This window comes from Falco peregrinus, chromosome 7 (genome assembly GCF_023634155.1).
Source record: "Falco peregrinus isolate bFalPer1 chromosome 7, bFalPer1.pri, whole genome shotgun sequence".
Taxonomy (NCBI): Eukaryota; Metazoa; Chordata; class Aves; order Falconiformes; family Falconidae; genus Falco; species Falco peregrinus.
In genome coordinates, this window is record NC_073727.1 from 64,673,966 (window position 1) to 64,698,507 (window position 24,542).

Sequence of the window (24,542 nt, forward strand, 5' to 3'; positions counted from 1 at the left end):
TAAAAAGTCCTAATGGAGCTTTCCTGAGCAGGAAATGGCATGATCACTGCTATGCACAGCTCCAGGTGGAAAAGAGTGCATTGTTGTCATTTTTATTTTGAGCTAAGTCCTCCTGGTGTGGAGCAGCTGCGTGGTCCCTAGGCATCCTGAAAGGTGGCACTCCAACAGGACGTCTAGAAACATGGATGTGGGTCCCAGAAGGGGCTGCTCAAACCAGCTCTGCACAGACGGCTGGGAAAGTGCTAGTTCCCATGTTGGTCACCAACCTTCAGAGTGCCAGCCTGGAGGCCAGTCTGTCAGAATTTAAAACTGCCTTCACAAAAGGTATGAACTTTATACATGAGAGGAGTAGGAAGCCTGCAAGCTACCCAGCAGGGATGCTTTCCAAATATGATCTTAGGCATTATAAAAAAAAAAAAAAAAAAAAAAAGTGTTTTTATTACTAACATAAGTTCTGTTTTAAAATGCAAAATTTGAAAACATCTTCATTGAACAAAGCTTTTTAAAAACAACTAACTTCCATTCACAAAGGGCACTAGCCAGAGTGTACTAGATATTTAAATTAGTACCGTGATCCTTCTGGGAATTTTCTAAGGCGAAAAAGTTATTGAGAAAAACTTACTTGGAGGTTTTGTTGTTTGGTTTTTTTTTTCATTCTTTTCTACACTCTCTAAACATGTTCTTTTTCCTGCTAATTAAAGACCAATATACTGCAGCTTAATAGCTGTCCACGATTCACTGAAAAAGAGAATGAGCTGTCTTATTCTACATAAAATCATCCATGAACCTATCATCCCATCACCCTTTATTTTTAGAAGTAGGCTTGACAGCTCCTCTTCTGGGCCTTGCTGGCAGCATGTTAGATCTCGCATCTCTGTGCATTGCACCTTGGGCATTACTAGCACAGGGGATGCAGAACGCAGGACATCTAAACCGAGGAGGGCAGAAAAAGGGTAAGAGCCCAGACTGTTAAACCTCACCAACTGGCCACATCTGCCTGAGGAGATTTCTAGAATTACCTTTAATTACTGGTAACACTGCTGTTGTCAGGAAGAGGAGTAGAATATGAGATTTGAAGCCCTTAGCCCCAAATGTACTTTGCAGCTGTCAGGTAAAGCACAATTTCCTTTTCAAAAGCCAGTAGCTACTTGTGGAAGGGTTTTGTCCTTTCTTTTCATGTGAGATGGCTACCTGGTGCCGTAGAAAGTTGCTCAGGAGGATTTTAAAGCAACAGGGAATACAGGTACGTGAGGCTTCAGCTTTCTTGTAGGGGTTTGCTTTGGTGTTTTTACCAGCCTCTAACTTGAGCGGAAGAAGATGTCAGGAGGCTATCAGGTCTGAGGAGAACATTGTTCTCACATACCAGCATAGTACCTCTGTGTCTTCCTGGGACATAACATTACAGACCTCTTTTTATCTAAGCTACTCACAGTGCTTGTCCATTAAATAAAGCCAAACTGCCCTCACCACAAGTTATTCAGTGCCAACACTGAATAAATATAAACCCACAGTACTCCTTTGAGGATATGGGTCAACCATTCAGCTGTTCAGTCGTATCTGCTAAACAGATGTGAAACAGTGACAGTGATTTGCCTACATCACGTTGGTTACTTAACTATCAGCCATGAATCTCTTCCTATAAGATGTTTTGTAACAAGTTAACTTCCAAATTAACTTGTAGATCCATTACACTCTGGAGCTTTGTTTATATTAGAAATGCCTGAGAGGTTGTGATTTTTTGTATTTTTATTTATGAATACCATGGATTGCAAGAGAAAGGGGAACAACATTGAACAATAAATGAAATTAGGGAACAGTTAGCATCGATCAGTTCTTGTCTGTTGCCAAGGACAATCTTGGTGTGTCTCATTTTAAATTCTATTGAGCAAATTAATGTGTAATTTCCTTATCATGAGCAGTGGCTGATCTAAAGAAGCTTCAAGAGGTAAGGAGTGCTAATGGATCTTGGAATTGGATCCTAGCCATGGCAATGAGCCTGGAGCTGAACATCACCATTAATGGATGGTCTATGAGTACACAGTGAAGAGCTAGCACGTTGGTCATAGGAACTTCTTTATGCTGTATTTTCTGTATCAACAATTCTTGTCTTTAGAGCATCTCTGCCTTCTTTCAAGATTTTTATTTTCTTTTTATGCTGACAGGGTTATTTGTTTTCTTTGCCTCTCCTTCTCCTGTTTTCCTGCACTCTTCCTTCCTCCTCTGGTTTATTTTTAAAGGTACCTAAAATACAATTGAAGCATTTTGGGAATCATCTGTGCCAGTTTCTGTATGTGACCAGACAAGTATGTGTTCAGGCATGCACACAAACATACCTGACTGCTGAACTGTCTTATTGTAGTGTATTTGTGCTTTGGTGAAGGAAAAAGAACAAGAGAAAGAAGAGGGAAGATACTGTTAATTACCATCACTTGTTACAAAATCAAAATAATTTCTCTCACTTTCTCCCTGCTTTTTTCATTTTTCTTTTTCTTTTTTTCTTCTTTTTTCCTTTTTTCCCCTTTTTTTTTTTTTTTAATATATGAAAAAAAGCAGATTATACTGGAAGTCCATGTGTATGTCAAATACATGTTGTTATCTTTGCAGAGTCTATTCAATTGGATTGGTTTGTGTGACCAGAAATAATTTTGCTTCCATTGGCAAGCTAAGGGGCTTTAAAACCTCACATGGAAGCTGGACTTTTCATAAACTCTTCAGAATAGTCACTTCTGTGCAACTGGACTTCTTCAAAGGAACTAATAAACAGGAATGGCTTCCACAATTTTTTTTTAATAAGCTTGATTTACAAGCACTTTTTCACAATATCACCATAAACGGTTTTCCTACTAAGAAAAGTTAAAGCACTTTTCTCCTGGTTTTGGAGATCTTTTGTTTGCTCCTTTCTTTCTTTTGTAAATGCTAAATGCTTTTCCAGATTCCTCCACAGAAGAAAAAGCTTAGAAAAGGCAGAAGTTTCAGCTCCAGTAGAATCCAAATGGAATTATTTGATATCCAGCATACGGAAACCAACCTGCCAAGAGCAAACACTGGGATAACAAACAGCGGTTATGAAGAAGTTTTTAAGAAATTAATTCACATGAATTTCTATCATGCAGTGTGTATCACAGTGCAGAAGCATAGAATAAAGGAAAAAAGGGAGGAGAGAGAATGCACAAATGTGAGGGATAAGGAGTACTGAGGCCTGAGGAGGGAAAGAGTGAGAGGCTACAGAAATGGCTTTGGTGCACCGCACAATGATCAGCTCTGATTTTCATTGTGCAATAGGATTTCCCTGCTTTTACTGCAGAATTTGCTCAAGCCTCAGTATATCTGCTGTGTCTGGAAAAGAGCTGATGACCCTATTATCCAAGCATGATTCACAATTCTTATTGAGAAATTAATTTTTGACTTATCTGGAGAAGGTAGCTTTTGTGATTACATTTCACTGTGATGTAATTTTACAAATGTCACATACAAAATACACTGGAACTGCTATCTCCTTTACCACTGGTAAATGGTAACTGCCACTGTTATCAAAGTTGATTTATGCATGGTTATAACTCAGAAGCTGATCAGTATTTTTTTTTCATTAATTCATAGTAGCCATGCTTTTTTATATTTTCTTCAAACATAGCCCAGAGAAGTAGGTTAGGTTTAACTGGAATGTGAGACCATTTCCATGCAGAAAGACTGTAAAGATGAATCTTTGCTCAACTAAAAGTAGTCTTTTAAATTTTCTCTACCTGTTTGTACTACTGATCAAAATTTTGCCTGTCTAATAATTTTATTCTCTGCAATTGTCATTCCTTATTGGCTATTGTTACCAGCAATTATTCCCTAAGCTTTCTCTCCAGGACCTTCTTTTCTGATGTCTCAACTTCCAGTTCTGTCAGGAGCCTTGTTTCATTAATAAATTATTCATATCCATTTGTCTTCCTGTGACTATTCCAGCTCATGCTTTTGTAACTATTGCAAAGATTGCTTACTTTTTCACTTTAGGTTCTCTCTAAGCCTCTGGTTTTTCTCAATGGATAAAAGTTACAGTTCTGGTGATTCACTCTTTGGCTGATTACAGAGAAACACCCTTTGTTTTCAGTGGAAGAATCCAAAAAGATACAAGATAAACTTGTGGCCCAGAAAGAAAAATACATAGCTAATATGGGAGAATGATTCACTGTTGAAAGAAAATACCTGATAGGTGAAGGAACTGAAAACCCCTGAGACAGAACAGCACAGTTCTGTGTGGAACAGACCCCTCAAGGATGTGGAAACTACAGTGAAAAAATTGTGTAGGCTTTTGCTAGGCATCAAGATTTATAACCCTGGTTTCCTAGAACTCCTAAAGTAATCAGTCTCTAGTTGTTCAAACAGCTCCTGAGTTGATTAGAAAATTTTGTCCTGACTGGATAAATACTAAAGTTTTAACACAACCTAGAACAAGATTAGAATTCAGGCTTCTTACTGGAAATAAGCAACAGACAGAATGATACGGTAGAAAAAAGAATTTGAGTTGACGAACTTTTTTTGTTCCCTTTCCTGCCAAACCAACTGCAAATGAATATTCTGTAACTGCCTCAAACACAGCAATCAATAAATGTTCCCACTGCATCAGAATTCAAATTTATATTGATTTTTACCTTCTTTATGTCCCTGACATAAAGATGAAATGGATTCCTGAAATTCTCCTAACAATTTTGCACACAACATTTCAAAACAATTTGTGAAACCATCAAAGACAAACGTATCATCACTCCACTAATACTCTAGTAAATACTGCTGGACAAAATTGAATAGGCCTACAACTTGTATTAGTGAGATTTAACATTGTATAAATTTGCCATCTCTCTCCAATGTCACAAAACTTTGCTCTTTTTTCTTATACCATTGAAGGTATGAAAAGCTCTGCCAAAGCAGGTTGTAAGCAGATCCTTGTTAGCAGTAGCAGAATTCATACAGGATTATTGAAGACGAAATACTGTGCAAATCTTGCCATCCTAAAGACAGATATACTTCCAATATGGGTTTTTTGACAGTCTGGCTTCTATTTTTTTCACATTCCTCATGCTTGGCCATGTACACTAGGCATCTAATCAGCATGGCGTGACTTTGCAGTACATGATTCTGACTGATGGAGGCCAGGTGCTAGAAGTTTCCTCAGTGTTTATTTATACCTCAAGGGGTTCAGGAGGACATTTCAGTGGGCCTTGCTCTTTGTTGCATTCACAGCAGGAATTTTTTCATTACTTGTCAGCAGCATAGACAAGGCACAAATGAGGATCTGCAGAATGAAGGGACTTGCCCACAAGATCCATTCAAGCCAAGAGCACCTGCCAAGAAGCAAACCCAACATGGGCACCAAGAGATAACTTCAACATCTCTACTTGGATTTTTTTTCTCACTGCTGAATACCAGGTTCTGCTTCAGAGAAAGGTCAACTTTTTCTGGAAAGATTGAGCTGAACAAGCAGGAAACATATTGCTTTCTGCTGAAAAGATTTACAGTTAATGACAAAATAAATTTCAGCTACTGGCCCTAAATTCACTTTTCCAGAGAAATTTCAAATCAGTAAAACTGCTTGCACAAATGCTCATGGAAAGTAGTTACCAAAAGTACATCAGAATGTTTCAAAACTGGTTTCTGGTTACATTTTCTGCACATTTTTAGTTTGATAAAAGTTATATCCCAGCTAAATTAAAATGGTGAAAAGTTCAAAAGTGAACACTGAAGCTCTGGGAAATTCCTGAGTAATGCAATCTCAAGCTCAAGACATCTCTAAACACTACATTAAGTATTTGATATTGTCACTGCCAGATACAGGATACTGACTAAAAAGAATGTAAATCTTTTTTAGTATCTCCATTGCTATGTTCCATGTACTCAGCTTGACTGTCTCAGTGGTTTGGACTTGGCATAGCAATTGAAAAAAAATAAAAATCAGAAACATGAAGCAGCTTTAATTATGAACCTCTTAACTCTGATTGCATATATGGTTCTCTAGTCACATGGGCAGAAGTCCTTCATGTATGTTTTGACATAAACAGGGAAAGTTACCAAGTAAATATTTTTAGGTACCACAGGACCACTAATCACAGGTAACAACTTCTATTTTTGATCTTACTGAAATGTTAATAATCAGAGCAAAACATTCCTAAGCCTATGCTTAGGACACTCCACACAGCAAAGCTATTATGCAGGATCTATCATGAGTTCAATGGTTAATTTAAAACAAAAGGCAGAAAAACTGCTTGCAGGTGACTAATCAGTTTGGAACTGCCAACTTGCCACCTGTCCTGTATCAACAGGTCTCAGTTGTTTAAGCCACTTTATACTGAGACTATGAAGAAAAATAAAAAAAAGATATTTAAGGGCTGATTCCTCAAAGAGGGACAGCATTACAATGACCTGAAGTGTCCAGAAATTGTTAGCTATAATCTAGAGACTGAATTTTCCATACAGTGGAAACAATTTAGTACCAATGATGGGATTTACAGAAGCCACAACTTGCAGAAGCTGCTACTTACATTAATTAATTGAAAGTGCTGAGGACACGGGTGGGACTAAAACCTGTTGTTTGCCAGGACTAGAGGAAAAAAAAAAACTGTTTTATCTGCTTAGTCAGCCATCAGAAATAGCAACCCTTTCTTTGACTGTGGTGTTTCAACAGGTCTCCAAAGAGAAGAGTAGCATCATCCCCTTGAGCATTCCTGTAACATGCTGGATCTCCAGCTCAGCTCCTTTTTCAGCTAAATTGGATGTGTGGTTATGTCTTTCACTTACCCATGCTGCTCGATCTCAGGTTATTTTGAGCTGACACAACAAAGGGACAGCTCCATCTTCTCTTTAGAGAAAATGCTTTAGTTATTCACAAAGACTGCAACCTGCATCTGCCACTGGCCTTTGCAATGTTCCCACTGGCCCCTTAAACTGTGAAATGATGAGATCTTTCTGAACAATCAAAATATAGTGACAGATCCTGCAGGTGAAATGGTCTAAATCTTTACACACAAGGCATACAGTCCTGCCCTGAGCACCTCACCACCAATAGCTGTGCATGTGCCCAGCATTACAAGCATATATAGTTAATTGAAGCAGGTTAAGTTTAAGCATCAATTGATCAGGGATGTTGACAATCTCAGTGAGGGGCTTTGGAAATTGAAGCACTTTTAGAAATGTAAATCTCTTTTTGGTTCTACTGACTTGTCAAAAAACTCTCATTGAGGGATTTTCACTGCTTGTCCGGTGTTCCTTTCCTGAGGACCCCAGCAGAACAGTGAAGTCTGACCAGAAGCGTATGATCTCATCCATCACTAGTATTGATTGAAAAGAAGCTAAATGTTATGGTCCTCAGCTAAATGTCAGTTCTTCTCATTTTATTCTACTTCTAATCTTCAGGATAACTTCTTGAACATTACAAAAGAAATTGCCAGAGATGAACAAATCGTTGCGGTCTATTGTCCAGATATGGAAAACTAAGAAATTACCCCTACAAGATAGAACATACTAAGCAATTGTTAATTTTCTGGCTTTGGCAAGTTCTTCTGTCATTGCCAGGGCCTTGGCTATATGAATCTCATTCCTGGAGAACAATTATTCATTATTTTCTTTCATTTTACAGCTGATTCCCACACATCTGCATAGTGAGGCAGTTCCCCTGCAGTTCTAAAATTGTCTTTTGATGTGTATAATAGTTAATGAGTTCTCAAATAAAAACAGAAGTACATTAACCAAAGAGTTTAACGAATGTTTTTAATTATGGGAACTGCATGTAGTGCACTGAACAACTGTGACCTTTGGTTTAGGCTCTGAGAGTCCCCTTACAATAGAAATGTCCCAGCAGTGGCAGCAAACAAGGGTCAGCTTTGTGAAAGATCCATATCAGCAGCTGCTGTCAACAAGTCAAGGCGGAATTAAAAACAGCAGCTAGAGTTTTAGAGTTGGTCTGACCTTGTACTCCTATCTGTATGATCGCAGGACAAAAAACCTCGGTAATACCAAAATTAAATGAACAACTGGTTCCCTGTAAGCAGGATAGTCTTTTATGCAAACAGGGATAAAATGTGTGATTTAATAAGGTATCACTAATATTTTGATTGGAACAAAATTCAAACTAAAACTTCAGAATGAGGCAAATTTTAAATTCATATGCAAGCCTTGATCAAAACTTTGCATCTCATAAACCCTTTCTAAGCTGAAGTTTAGATTGGGTGCATTTTTAATATGTATCAGTGCTTGACAGAAGGTGCCATGATGGAAGTGGACATTAAAAGATTATCACAGTGTTCATTTTATTGGATGGAGAAGCTTTATAGTTCGCTGGCAGTGAGGTACTAATGGAATTAAACTTTCTGGAAGAGATAGGAAATACAGCAACACAAGTTTAATGGGGCAAATTCAAATATTTTTAGCTTGAGGTACTTCTGGCTGAAGTCAAGAAAAAGTGGAACAATCCTTCAGAAGGTCAGAAAGTTTATAATGTATCATTATTTGACATAAATTTCAAGGCAAAAAGGTTACTCCCTCAGAAAAAAAATAATGCTCCTTGTTGTCTTCTGCCCAAGGACAGGAGGAATGCCAGCAGCCTGCCTGCCTGGTAGCTGTTGTGTCATGCTGGTTCTTAAGAGCCTGGCAGTTTCAGTTCAAGTAGAACACCGTAAATGCATATGCAGGGCCTGTACTTATAAACATCAAAGCTTCCAGTGCCTGGAAAGGTCTGAGCATGTCTACAAACTCTGGGACAGTGTAAGGGCCAAGCATGCTGCTTTCCTGCAAACACCTTGAGCCCCACTCCTCCCAACTGCTTTATGAACTCCTCATGTCTGAGGTCGGGGGACAGTTAGCAGCCAGCGGTATGTACAGACCCAGCAAGGGTTCAGCAGCTGGTGTGCTTAAACCTGGTGTTCACCTCAGTGAATGATCCAGGAAATATCTTCTTTGTTTGAAGTTCTGTACTGATTTCAAGTTTAACCCTGAGCAACATTTATTTAACCTCTTTATGACTCTATTTCCCTGACTGTAGTATGGCTACAATAATACTTTCCCACCTTTAAAGGTTATTGTGCATACAGATCCCTGGGGCATGGGGAATAGTATCACTATTTATTACTTACAGCCATTTTTCAGAGTTGAAAATCTGATGACCCTCTCATCTGTGTTATCTTTTGTGGACATACGTGTTATATTTAACCTGTTTCCTGAAGCAGCCCTATCATTTGAAGATGTTTGCTAACCAGACATTTATTTATTTTAATTTTATATGTCTGTGGACTTCTTCAGCTTATTGGTGCTTGAAATACAAGCCTAATTTCTGTTCTTACCTCACACATCACAACAATTATTTTATTAATTAATATATCATTATAAATAAATGTGTTTGACATATCCTATCTCAATGTATTGCAAAAAGACACATTACATAAAAATGTTGTAGAGTGTAAATGCAGTCTAAGAGCTACATTTGACAAAGGGGAAAAACAAAGGTACTAACCTTAAGGAATGCCAAGTTCTTTCCATTCTCATTATGGAGAAAAAGGAGCACTGTGGATGTTCTGTATCAATAGGAAGACGTTTATCACCCAAAAGCCAAGCCCCTAAATAGAAGTAAGGCTTAGATCAGAGAGAGACTGAATGCTAAGTTTGGGAAGAGTATCACAAATTTCCCAAATTTCACACAGAACATTTATTGAAAATAAATAAAATATCAGAATCCTAACTACATATCCTGAAGATGTCAGCTAAATGCAGCTACTTTTTCTTTCATATATCTTTTACGAAATTCACATGCAGCAGTGCCACTACTAGGTAGAAAGTCTTTCATACTCTTTGGAAGACCTCAGTCCCTTGGCCCTTAATGAAACAAGTATTTTTTCTCAGTTATTATGAGATAAACTGCACCCAGCACAGCCAATACAGCCTTTATTACAGATATCAGATCTGGGTTCTAGGATATGTTGAAATATATATATATATATATTTATCCTATGTCTGCCAGACCCAGAACATCTGGGCTCTAGGATATGTTGAAGTATATATATATATATATATATATATATATATATATATATATATATATTTATCCTATGTCTGCCTTATGAAGGTATTTGTAAAAGATTCAGTGATGCCACCAGTAAACTTGTAAGCATCAGTAATTTTGTAGTGTTCACTTGAAGATATCTGTTTGCAGTTACTGCTGGTTAGCTCAGTAGCTTTGCAATGCAATGTGTCTCGCCTTGCAGTCAGTGCTACCTACCACTGAATTACTTGGTTTAGATAATGGCATATATGCAAGAAGAAGACTGAAAGTCAGGGCACTTAGTTGACAGAACATTCATTCAGAAGCTTAAATTACTTTTTAAGTCAGTGCTAGGTGTAAATCTGTTATATTTTGAATGTAATAACATACACTACAATGTAAACATATGCATCAATAGGTATTTGTTTGGTTTTCTCCCTTAAACACCACCTGTATAAACACGGACCATTTTCTGAGTACTTTGATAAGGGGTGGTTTAGGCACTTCATTTTGTGTAAATAAGTTTTGCAGCAATGTTTCTAAAAGGTTTCCCCCTACGTACCTGAACTACCTGCTGTCTCTTGATAGATAATAAAAGCTTTATGCATGCTACATGAAATCACCCAAACTTTAAAGAATTCCGTGCTTCATTCAATCACCAAGAAACAACCAGAAGACAGCAATAGAACTGCAATGATAGCGGTGAATAGAATTCATAGTCAGTTTTCATCATGGTAAAAAGATTAAAAGATGGGTTCCTAAAGGCTCTGTATGAGGTTCACTGTAAAACATTTTTAATGATCTACAAATCCCAACATGAATAATGGGGGGAAGGGGGGGGGGGGGGGGGGGGGCGGGCATTGTCAATAACACAAACCATTGTTACATTTGGTTAAATCTAGAAAGGCCTGTGCAGAACTTAAACAGGACTGAATCAACTTGGGAAAACGGTCAACACAACGGCAGACAATGTCCCTGTTCATAACTGAAGAGCCACTTGAAGAAAATATAGCTATGTAAATAATGAAGCATGTATGAACTTGTCTTTAACAAAGGGATAATCAGTATTCTACATTTGTGACACATAATGCTAAAATACAGACTGGTCGGCTGTCTCATGAAAAAGAGAGCAGGGAAATGTTATGGACTGTTCATCATGAACTTCTGCTCATGATGCATGTACAGCTGTGCTAAAAGGAAACAAATAAGTTCTTGAGGTACATAAATAATAGGATAGTACGTAATATGGAAAATTTCTTTTATGTTGTCACTGAGGTAGCCCCTAATACTTCTTGCTTCAGACTGGTTTCTTATTGGAGAAAACATACTGGACAAGTAGACAGGTTGAGTGAAGATAGATAAGAACAAGTTATTGGTATAGAAAAAAAATATTTACTTCAAAGAAAGACTAAAATATTATTAAGTTAAATGATTAAAGGGGAACATGATAAAAGTGCATGAAATAATAAGAATGAATTGAGAAAGTAGACTTTACAGGAAATAGCCCTTCAACACATTAAAAGTAAATGTTTCAAAAACAATAAACATCATTTCTTCCCAGCTTGTGATTACATTGTGGAAGTTATTGCCAGAGTATGTCTTTGATGCTTGAAACTCAGAAGGCTTGAAAGTGTTTGGATGAACAGGTGATGAATTGCATAATAATAGCATTGGGAACTATTCGCTCTCACATTTCAGGTTTCCTTTTTTCTGTAATACTTGGGTTTTGATTCAGTCACCCAGGTCTAAGTATAAATACACCTCTAGTGCAATTGGAGATATCTCAGGATATACTATGTCATGTTGGTCTCATGAGGATGCCTTGGATACAGTATGGTGTCTCAGATGGCTCTCAACACCTATGTTTCAGAATACAAATAGAGACCTTTAAGCTTGTCACCGTCAGAGGAAAGACACTGATCTACAGCAGCCACAGGTCTAATTTAGTGTGAAAGATCCCATGTTTCTAGTGAGCATTCCCAACAGGAGTGAACAACAACTCAGTGAAGAAAAAAACATTCATAAGGAAAATGAAAAAGAAAATTACTGAAAACCAGCTTGTAGCCAAACCATTATTTTCAATAATATACTCGAGAACCCATATTCTGCAAGCCAGACTCCAGAGGAAGGAAGATAGAAATCGTTCAGTCCTCCCCTTAGTCACCTCTATCCTCCTTGCACGAGGTCATCCAGCTATGAAGGTTAATGATAAACCTACTGACTGCTGGCTTGCAGGTCTACAAGATTGTATCAGGCACCTGATAATTATTTTCTGAATATACTTCTAGGAAAAGCTATTACCTTCAGGCCTGAGGGGGCAAATTCCATTCACTTCAAAACAGTTTCTTCATGGATAAATTTACTCCTTGAGTTTTGTTTAACTACTATAAACCTGTAAGGATAAGTTTGTCTCATTTTTCCGGTGAAGGTAATGCTGAAAGAGGAGTGAATGGAAAATATTGTTTTACCTCATTAGCATGAAAATCTGATTTCTGCCAAACAAATGAAGAAAATATCATACTTCTTTCAAACACAAACTTAGTATCAGGAGAATAAACAAAATGCTTCAGGAAGGTTACATTTGTATGTACAAAAAAAGACGTCTTATTTGAAGAAATTATCTTAATAACTTGGTTAATTAAAAAAACAAGAGGTCTTACATCCTAACCAGCACAAATAAGGACATATCATAAGCAATGTAAACATTTTAAGATGACAAAGGCATAAATTATTTCCTTTAAACTGATGTTTTGTTCCAAACCTTGTGTCATTTATAGAAGAAGGTTTAATGGCCATGTATACCTGAAAATGCACATCTATAACGGGAAAACAGACAACTTGTGTAGCGTCTGTTCTGAGGTAATTTTCTATTCCATTGTCATTAAGTAGAAGATGAATCCTTTAATTATACTTTAAAATTCAGTCATGCTGTTATCCCACGAGTTAATTCAATTAAAATGAATCCTTGTTAATTCGATCAAAAGGAATCAAACCAACTCTTCAACTGTTTTTCTTCCTTGTGTTTTTCTTTTGGAGAGGGACTGAGGGGATAAAGGGAAGAAGTGTGAACTAACACCAGGGTGCTTGTCCCTGCACCCTGACAAAGCAAAGCTTGCTTCCTTTCATGCATATACAATGGCCTCCTGTAGGAAGGGGCCCTCTGCTATTTCAGTAGCTTTCCCACATGCCCAGAGTTTTGTCTGTCACCCCCTTGTCAATGTGTAAGCAATAAAGTTATCATCAAATTTTTAGATTTAAGATTAAAAATGGTGATGGGAATAGGAGATGATTTATTATATATGACATGCATTTCTGTTTATGTATTCATGAAAGCCATGTCTGCAAGATCTGTAATGCCAGCTTGCACACACTGCACAAATATGAATAAATGAATAATTGTTTTGATAATATTAAACAGCATGTGTGATGTAGCAGAGCAACATCTGTTATTAACAGTATAAACAAAAGGAGTTTTTACTGATTGCATGTCATTCTGCATACAGGAACAATGTAATAGGTCCAATTTGGTAACTCTTCGCAGACAGCAGGAGGGATTGTGTAGGCCTGCTGTGAAAAACAGGAACAAGATTAGAGCAACAGTTCTTTAAAATGTAGAGAGGGAAAAACTCTATAAAAATGCTAAAGGAGGAAAGTATAAACTGTATATAGAATTGCAAAAGTTCATAGATACTATTTCTCCTTCTGAATATTATCATCTTCCCTTTATTTTTTCTGGTGTCCTGCAGTGAGCTGAAAAGCAGTAACTGAATAACCTGGATTTCAGAGGGATCTGGCAATTTTAAATACTTGTAAGTACCATCTCAGGTTATAACCATGTAGTTAAAATACCCTTTATGACACCAGGAACAAAGGAGAATAAACCCCAACATTTCCTGTTCTAAATATATTAATAAATCTTGATTCAAGAAATGATACCAAGGATTACACAAAAAAGATATAAAATTAGGATGAAGTTTTGGCAATATAGCTGAGCAGTAATAGTATCTCACTGCTGCTTAGGAAAGCAATGTGACTCACCACTACCACCAGCAACAGGCTGTAGGTTCCTTCATCCTCACTGATGCCATCATGCCATCACTGACACTTTTCTTATCCCAAAACGAGCTAATTCAAGAAACTAAACCAAGAGAAAAGTAATCTCTAAGGTTACCTTTCTGCTGGTTAAATTCCTTGAACCATGCTTTTAGCGGGATGAATGAATACAAGAGTTAAATACAAGGAATGTTAATGGAACACAGAGATGAAGTTGCCTGTTCTGGATGCCGCTTGCTATACGATGAACTCCATTATGAAATTGCACCTTCAGCCCACCAAAGTGACCTATAAATCAATATGTCAGAGTGTATCGCTGTATACTTCCTCTTTGCTTTTGCTATATTAGCTCTCCTTCACTATCACTTTTATATGATTACTTATTTCCAGCTATTGAATGGAAGCCTCCAGTTGTCCCTGGAAGAAACCCTGTTCTGAATCCACACCTGAGTTCTTCACTCAACACAACTCACCTGCAGTTTCTTAACCTGATTTATCTACAGCTACCCAGTCACTAGATCTCTAAACCCATCGTATATTTAATACCATGCACAGAATGAAGTCTTCTTCCTTAACTAAGCATATTAAATAGCTGTACTTCACTGTCTTTCTCCTTCTGAAAAATTACAGTGGAATATCAAAACACAGGCAGCAAAGGACTTTGGAGAAATAGTAGTACAGCTCTGTACAAGTGTGGGACTTCACCTTCTCTGCCAATGGTCAGCACTGACTCACTCTACTTCTTCCATAGTGTCACAAGAGCTCTGCTCATTTCATCCCACCTCCTGATGATATAGACTTGGAAGTCTCAGGCCTGACCTGGCCTTCTTTAGAGTTCAGTCACCAAGTGGGCTTTCACTTGCACAGTATGTCTAAGACTAGAAGTAAATGCCCATGTTCTCTGGCTTGCACAGTTCTTCGCTTTCATTCAAATAACTAGGGTTTTTTATTACAAACATGCATAGAAATGTAAGTATCTCTTTCAGTTGTTCCATGTATAATAGGAACTTGCCATATTTTCACTTCTCAACAAGGCAAAAATGCATCCCAAGTCCATCTTTTGTCTTTTTATTTAACTTTGGAATTATTTGTGTACAAAACTGCGAGCATCACACTAAGCTCATGAAATCATTGTAAAGATAAACATTTTTTTTCTAGTTAGAATTCTGAGGGTTGTAATAAACTGACAATTATGAATCTTGCATGGATATATGAATATGAATGCTTCCATTTTTTTTTTCTCTTGATGAGCTTGAGTGGTTTCTAGAGAAAGATAGAGGATGTTTTCATGGATATTCCAGTACGGTAAACACAACCACTAAAAGATTTAGTAAGCCCAGAGATGGACATCTTAAGTAGCTATCAAAGTAATACTTAACGTGAATCATCAATGCATCTTAGAGATCTTCCTAGGACAGATATCAGAAAACATTTTGATCTACCACTTAATCCAGCATTCAGTGCAGAACTGACAGGCCAAGCTACCTTCAGAAAGCATACAGTGCACAGGATTGGGCTGGCGACCTCTTTCTTGAAGAAAATCCAAAAATATTTGAAAGAAGGGTGGAGGTGAAAGAGGGATGTCTGTTATTTTGTAAGCTATTGAAACCTGTCTCTAACTGGCGCCAAGAGGACAGAGTAGTAATTTTTTTACTGTTGATCAGAATTAAACTAACATGTACCATGGGATGGTTTTTAAATGATCACAGCAAGCTTTCATTCTAGTCTTGCCTATTGATTCTTAATACACCTTATATCTCAAAGTTTCACTAGCAGAAAAAATAGCCTGCTGTTCAAGGACAACACACTTATACTAAATGCTAAAAGCAAATATTCAGGTAGAAAAAAAATGCCCTATAATATTTTATCTTGTATTGCAAGTAATCCATAAGAAAATCAAGGACTATAGCAGAAGCACAGAGGCCTTTTCCTTACTCTACTCCATCCATTTCACAATAAACAAAAACTAAAACAGCACAGAGAGATCCTAAAATCTCCAGACATACCAGGGAAAGAACTTTGGAACAACAGAAGAAATAGAAAATCCCACAGCTAGAATTTCAGAATTTCATTCACACCCTCCAAAGCAGGTTTTTGATGCAGCTCCTATGGACTTCAGAGGAAATGGATCAAGACCAGTGATAGTATGCATATATTTTGTGGAAGGAAAATAACAAATGACACTCTAAACACTTCAGTGTGAATGTATCCAGAATCTGTAGGCCTTCCGAAGGGCCTTAGGGGGTTTGGAGGTATTGAAAAGACACGATAGATGGAGTGATTGATTTTGTTCTGCTTCCACCACAGAGGAAACCACAGCAAGAGACTGCAAGGTAGTGGAGCAATTCCAAACCCTTCTGTTCTTGAGCCAATTCTGAAATTTATTTATTTGGCAGTAAACACTTCCTGAAAAGAGAAAATCCTAAATTTTGTATTAGCAGCTCCCACACGAATCAGAGCACAATACTGTAACTCTTTTGGTAAATTGAGCTAATGGCAAAATGAAATGACAGAGAGGCTGAAGTCCAGTCAGCCCATAAACAATTTTTTTGCACCTTTTTCTCAGAAAAGCAATCATCCCTGAGGCAGAAAAGGTCAGTAGAAAGTTCACAATGCTTATTATTCAAGTGTCACATTGTTCCATCTTAGTGGTCTGCACTCCTGATATCAATTACAGAGAGCTCTGTTGAGTTGTAGCTGGGGTGATTAAAGTCATGTATGTTACTTTCAGCATTTCTTAACAATTCAGTGGTTTGCTGAATGTGACTGACAGGATTTCTCCTGATTTGGTAGCAGCAAAGTGAAGTTTCGTTAAGAAGTAGTGAAGTGCATGCACCCAGAAAGCTATTGCCATCAAGGACATATAATCAAGGACTAATAGTAAATGGGACTATTTTAATCCAGAAGTTCATTTGCCAGCAGCTATCACTAGTGTTGAGATGAGCATTGGGCTGAGGCATTATTTGGCCCAAATGTTGCTGATTTTGCTCTCTGTCCTAAACTATAAACATTAAACATGCTCAGAGCAGAGCTGCTTTGAAAAGAAGAAATGCCTGGATATGGCTAAAGAGAGAATAATCCACACAGCAGACTGTGGCCTAACGATTTTTTTCTTTTACATCCCTACATGAGAAAATAGAGCAGCAGCAGACACGCCTGAAATATGTAGTGGACCACACAGGAAATAGACATGTCATCAAAAATTAGCATATAGTGCATTTAAATTCAGTATCACAAAATAAGGAAAGGCTTTTTTGGAAAAGAAAACTAAGCAAGTCGAATGATATTATGCTACTTCTCAGCAAAGCATCTTGAAACTTAGAGTATCATAGATAAATGATGTGAAAGAACAAGTGTAACAATAGGATACTGGTTGTGAAAGTCAAAGTTAATAGCAGCCTGAAGGTCAAACCCACCAAGTGCTTTACTCTCTGTTGATGGTCTATTGCAATTCAAAATGACCTACCAAAGTCTCACATGTGGCCCATGTTGCCTTCTTGCTCTTTCGCAGTAAGTTTTTACTTCCTCCATTTGGTATTCCTCCATACATTGTAGTCCCTGATCATGGACACAGTACAACTTGCCTTCCTCTTTCTTCTACTGCCTCTATAAGACTTCTTGCAGATAAAGAGCATGGCAGGATATTGTTCACTCCTAAAATAAAAGTACAATATTTGTCACTATTTTGCGATAAAAGAAGAATCATGACGAGACAAGTGGAGAAAAATGATCTGCTCATGAGAGGAGTGATTTCTAGCTGTTATCCTAGAAATTCAGTGGATATCAGGGAACATTTTCAGTTAAAGAAAGAGCTTAAAGAAATTGTCCAGCATCTTGGGCTCCCCAAGGCTATCTCCTTGATTCCTGAAATTAGCATGTGTTACTAAATATAATAAGCTGTGTTACTAAACCCATGCTTTTTGGCCTTACTAGAAAGAAGAATCTTAGTTTTAGAGAAAGACAATACAGTCACACTGAACATTCTCCTCTCCTGGCATTAAGGCAAAGAGAACCGTAAGGTATCCTCTGATACATTAATTTCTGTGTCACTAAATCTCTCTGTGGGACACAGAGTCACAGGATGAGCTCTCTGTGGACTACCATGGAAAAGAAGGTGTTTTGACATCTGAGATGAGTGATGGAAAAAGAAAGATTTTTCTCGCGGGCATGTCTCATAGCCCAGGGGTCACTTCAGTGTTAAGGCAATACTGATGTATTTTAACGTACAAGTTGATGCTTATGGATTTTTTTCTAAACCATTGTTGGATACAATTAAACAACACTGTGATCACACAATGGGTACTAAGTAAATGCACCTTAAAAAAAGAGTTATATTCCACATTTTCTAGTCAGGATAATATTAAAAGAAAAGAATAAATATAAAGAATATAACTTGTGAAGTCAAGCACACTCACTCACTCAGAAAATCCTTTCAAGATCCAGTATCTGGAAAGAAAAATTCTTAGTTAAACCACCAAATGCAAAAAGAAAGCACAATTATTTTCATGCAGGTTTTGAGAAATGCACTTTGTCCACTGTTACATAAAAGTTTTACAGCATTTTCACTGACATAAAAGTCTGTGACCTTATTTGCATAAAAGTGAAGGAAACCATGAGTTGTTATGGCAGCAAAGAGCAGCAACACGGTTGCGAAGCTTTCTTCCATCCTATGTTAATTAAACGTACCACAGTGTGTGAAGTATCTCTCAGCAAACTCGTATTTTAAAATTCTTGAGTGTAATTGAAAAACTCACTACAAAGAATGCAAATGGATGCTGGACAGATCAAAGAGCATATGAAGAGTTATTTAACAGGTTTGCTAATGGAAAGATAATGGCTTTTATAGGACAATGGAACAAAACTAAAGCAGCAGACCTGAGGATAAATTAAAAGACGAAAAAAAGGCCTTGAAAAATGAAGCAGTAACACAAATCCATTAGATGTAAACACTGGATAATATTAATCCTGTAAATGGTACTCCACATCCATTTTGTGCATCATCTTGGTGAAAGGTGGTAGGTTGTAGCAGAAAAGAAGTGCTTTTTTATTTTAATGGTCTTGAATAAGGCTGTTGGCCATATTGGCAGCTGTGCTGAGTAGCAGCTGGTAACTAGGCAAAACTGTTTAATGTTTGTAACCATGAAAAATAGCTTTGTATGGTTTAGAACTAAAATCTTTTTGGAAAGTATCTAGAATAGATATTCTAAAATGTTAGGAAAATATTAATTTAAAGGTAATGTTTTATAAAAGTGAAGTTTTATTGAAAGAAAGGACAGAAAAGTGACAAGACCATTTTTCCGTAACATATACTCAGAATCATTAATGATATATACTTAAAATCATTAAGTAAAGTGAGAAAAAGTAAGGAAAAATGAAATCTTTTCTTTACATTAAATTTCTAAAATGAGGGAAATGCAAAGAAAAGGTTATGGGGCTGATTTGGCTTCCAGATGTCTTCAGTAAGAACTGGCCTGAATCAATGGTTTGCTAAATACTTTAGAAGAAATACTACTGAAGACAGTGGAGTACCATTACTTTATCATCAACTTTTATAGAGCAAGGATTTTGCTCTTCACTCCGTTAAATGAATTTTGAGAAATTAGCCTCTTTCTTTTCTTCTTTTTTTGGGTTTTTTTTTTGTTTGTTTGTTTGTTTTTTTAACTGCCTTCTCAGTTGAATGGAATATTTTAGAACGATGAGAACATCAGGTGCTTGAAAGTAGAAAGAGACAGATAATCAGTTGTTCTAATTTATTGTTTAGTAAAATTATTTATTTATTTATTTCTAATGTTATGCTGGTAGACTTCTATTCCTGAATGGACTGTGAGGTTATTAGAGCAATAGAAAACCAAAATAAGTATTTAAATAAAACATCAATAGTTTACGAAGAGTAAGTTGAAAACACTTAATCATGACTGGTTTACATAAAATCAAGTAGATCAGTTCACCACACTAATCAGTTCACCTTTTTCAAGAAAAATCCCTAGTACTGATGGTTCAAAGGAAGACTTAAAATTTTAATGAAGCATTTCACTTGAGTTTGGTCCTGTAGACAGTGCATAATCAGCTTTTAGAACCTGCTGTGTTTTTCCAGTTTTTGAAATGCATGTAACAGGTCACACAGTTTATTTTTATAGCCATCTACTGCTTTTAGTGCTTTTCCTTGTCAAAAACTAAACCTCTGAAGGAGCCAAACCTATTTTGTGCACTGTTTTCTGTTACACTGCCAAGAAACAAACAAATTCTGCAAAATCTAAGCAAAGCTTTCTGTTATTTCTTTTTGTGGAGGAGTGTCTTGCATACCTGACTCATACAAGGTCCTGGAACAAAAGGGACTGGGCACACACTGACAACCCCCCTTTGTCTACGGTATTCAGTAAGGCAGCATCTCACTGGAGGTGTCAGATGTACTGACCACCGGTACACTGACAATTCCTATTTTCTGTTTTTCAAAGGCCTGTTTAGACAGCCAAGTTGCCTCTACACAGGTTGACTTTCCTAATGCAAAAAGTCACACGTGTCCCATTCCAGCTGAGGTACACAGTGGTTGGCAATAATGGCCATTTTTCCTTTCACCCAGGGAAATCACAATGATTTACCAAACTATGGACTTATTTTAGAGGGCTGGGCCCCACTAGCAGTTGATTTAGTGGTTGAAAAAACTTTCAATATTCATAGATGGACAATCTTAACTGATTGATTAACATTCCAATTGAATGATCTGTCAAATCTGTCTCTTTGGGAAGACCACCTCTGCCAGGAAAGCATGTCTTTTCATTGTCCCTAGGTCCCAACCAGTAATTTTGAGGAGTAAATTTTCAACAAAATCCCTTGTTTTCCCTAAAGTTAGTTTGATTCAATTCCACTGCTCTAAGTTGCAAAGTATGGTTTTACGTTTAAAACTTAGCACACTCTTTAATAGTGTCTGAAACAACTTTTCCATGTTGTAGAATTCAAGAAATAAAAATAGGTGGAAGCATTTGTGTGACTTTGGTTCGTTTGCAATCTCAGTATCTTTTTATGGCATGTAATTGCATGAAGTCAGTAGTATGATCCAAAATCTTGGCTATATCTTACTCATTCTTCAAAGGAAGTTTGATAAAAGAAGTTCTTGTCTAAATGGGAGCTAGAACAAGGGGTGGAAACAGGAAGAATTTTTTTTTTCTTTAAATAAACTCTTTATTGTGGGGAGGAAAGGAAATCTCTTCAAATACTAAAATAGGTTTCTAGTTTTAAAAGCCTATCATTATGGAATTAATTTTTAGAGAGCAGAATTATTCTGGCAAAAGCAGTGATTTGAAATTATTTGGAATTAAATGAAACAGCAGCAGAGAGGGCCCTGTGTTTCACAAGGCTAATTTTGTGGTATTTCATAATACTTTTTCATGCTTAGACAAGTTAATAAAGAAAACTGCTTATCCATCGATAGCCAACCACAGACACCTGATGTGCTATGGTAAAGCTGCCAATAGTTTCAGAGCTCTTGTCTAAAACATCACCTGGGTTTTCTACATTGTCAAGCTATAACACACAAAGACATTGTAGGTGCTGGGGGTAAGAAAGTTTCTAATCATGGCTCTGAAAATGCCATCAGACTCCAAATTGCTAATGCATAGTGGCAAAAACAACTGGCAGAAAAGTTTCTTCCTTAAAAAAAATAATAAAAAATTGGAAAGGAATTTGAAAGAAAAGGACAAATCAATACACCATTCTCCTGGAAGTAATTTATAATTATAAAAAAATACTAGAATATATATTTAAAAATGCTATTACAGTCTTTAATAAATAGAAATACTTTTCCATATATTTATATGGACATTTCTGATATTCCAGTATGGATCAGAGCTGAAAGGAACTCTCATAATTTTTATGTGCATCAGCCATTTGGTAAGTTCCTATGGCATTCTGTGGTCTCCCAGACATTTTTCTCACACACACAAAAAAAAAAAAAATTAAAAAATGGTGGTGGGGAGCTGTTGTATTTGGTTTTCTGTCAGGGGAAAATATATGATATCCTGGAATATTTTTGGTTTTTCATTTAACCAGAAATAAACCCACATATGTTCATTTCCATCAAGACTGACCAAATGTATGCTAGAGAAGATTAATTATTAGGGCAAACATGTCTAGTAGATTTAGGCATAATGTTAATATGTGACATTAGGGGTCAAATTTGGTTAGGCAGAGAGCAGATCTGCAGCAGTTCATAGCTGAAGACAGTATTTCTGCCACCCAGTGGCTTTACCCAGCTTTGAGGAGCATCTACAATTTCGCTGTCCTGAACAGTTCATAAAAAAAGAGATAATCCTTTCCTAATACCACAGTGCTTCACAGCTTTACTATGTTTACTCTGGACTATTTTAATTTCCTAGTATTGGCGCCACATCATACTTATGATGACAGCTTATTTTATTTTGAAGACAAGGGTAACCGTCAGTGTCTAATGCTAAGTCACACCCATTCTCAAGCATCCTTGGAAAAGGCAGAGAAATCTTAGAGGTAACTAAACTCATTGAAACCTTGTGAAGATCCCCAGCTGGGTAGAAAAGAAAATTAAGAGATTGTCCCTTCCCACTAAGGGAAAGACAAATAGAAGGCAGCTGTCACCCACACTGCTGGGTGATAGTCTGAGAGCCCACCAGCATGCATGGCTGGTCACTGCCCATGCACATAGCTCAGTGCACCACTGCACAGCGCTTGCTCTCCCTGCCCTGGGTTTGCCACAGCAAGCTTGCCAGCGGCTCCTCCTGTGGTGGAGGTGCAGAGGTTTCCAGAGCAAGGATCCAATGGAAGCAAAGGCTTACTAGTTCTGCTAATACCAAAACAGCTTGTTTTTCCAAAGATGGGGACATATTCTTGCTGTTCATACTATAATAAGCAGCTTTCTAGTGACATTTCTTTCAAATTTTGACCATTGAAGACTTCTAGTTGCAAGTGCACCAAACTGCAGTTTTCCTGAACTTCTTTAGACTGTGTTCACTTATATTTTTCTCTATTTCTACAGCAAAATGGTCAGCTGAGAGTAAAATGTGTAATGGTTTAGAGAAAATTAAACTGCTCATCTGTGTATGGGAGACACGGAATGTCACATTTCCAAGTGTGGAAACAGAAGAATCTCAGGTGTAAGATTCCAGATAGGTTTCTTTAAATTGCTGGCAATAGCAATCATCTTATTTTACTTTTTCTCCCCAAAACTAGATGCCTAGACTAAGCCACTTGGCCGGATCACTCCTCTTCTGTCACTGGGGAGACAGTCATTGCAGGAAAGGAATTCTTCCATTTATCTTTCTCTATTGCTTAGACAAGAGTTCTAAATGAGCAGCACAGACAAGATGACGAATGGTAGATGAGCTAATCCTCTCCCTATGGTACTAATAACAAAGTGCTCTAACAGTGTTAAGAAAAGTGTCTCCTGGTGAAAATCTGGAGTCATGTATTTTTTTTCCCTAGGGAGCCTCCTGTCTATTCTTAATGACAGACAACATTTTGATTGCTGTCTGTTGTCTTCCTCCTGAGTACACAAAAAGGTTGTGTGCAAATTATAAGGCTCTGGAAAGGAAAGGATCCTCTGAAATGTGATGGCTTTTATGAGACTGTGGTGTTGCTGCTGCTTCCCATCTTCAGGTGCACGAATCATTTCAGATCTCACGGTGCTTTGCCCCAGCCGACGTAACAAACACCTACACAGTCAGCAATCAGTTTTTACTGATAGTAATATTTGCCATGACCTTGGTTTGACGCATGATACCTACCCCACTTCAGAAATCCCAGTACATTTGCCAAAAGCATGATTTTTAAAACCATATAAGCAAAATATTTATTCATCCCACATATCTGCCACCTGAATCCATCACTTTTTTTTTTTTTTCAAATAGGAATGTGCACTCAAGATTTTCATATGTGATTTCCACAGTGAGTTTTCCTTCTGTAGCAAGAAAAGTGATTTTAAAAAATTGAATTTTGGGTTATAAAGTTTTCTGATAATTATCTCAATGCTTTCTTTATTGTTAGCATAACTGAAAAAATATTTTTTTATAAAAAAAGTTATTTAAGAACACAGCTCATAAGCTCTGTATTTTAAATAAGTTACCTGAAGAATACTTCAAGACAAGTAGTAAAAATAAAGTATTCCTCAGATGAATATATAGTGAAAGAAAGATTTGTGTTAAATAAGTCACCAAGGGATTTTATTAATGAAGTTAATACATATCTTTTCATATAACCATTAAAATCCATCATTGTTAGAATACAGAAAATTTACATTTTGTGTAAATCTTATGTGGTATTTGAACATCCAGAAGTTGCATTTCCAACTCTAGCAGTAATATGAGTAATAACAATTAGAAGCTTTCCGTAGATTAGATGAGACACAGAGCGTCACACTTTACTAATGCCAAAAACTAAGTAAGGTAGTGAAATTTAAGACAAAACTATTGCTCAGGGGAAACTTAGACTTGTCCCTTTGGGTGAGATATATGGTTGG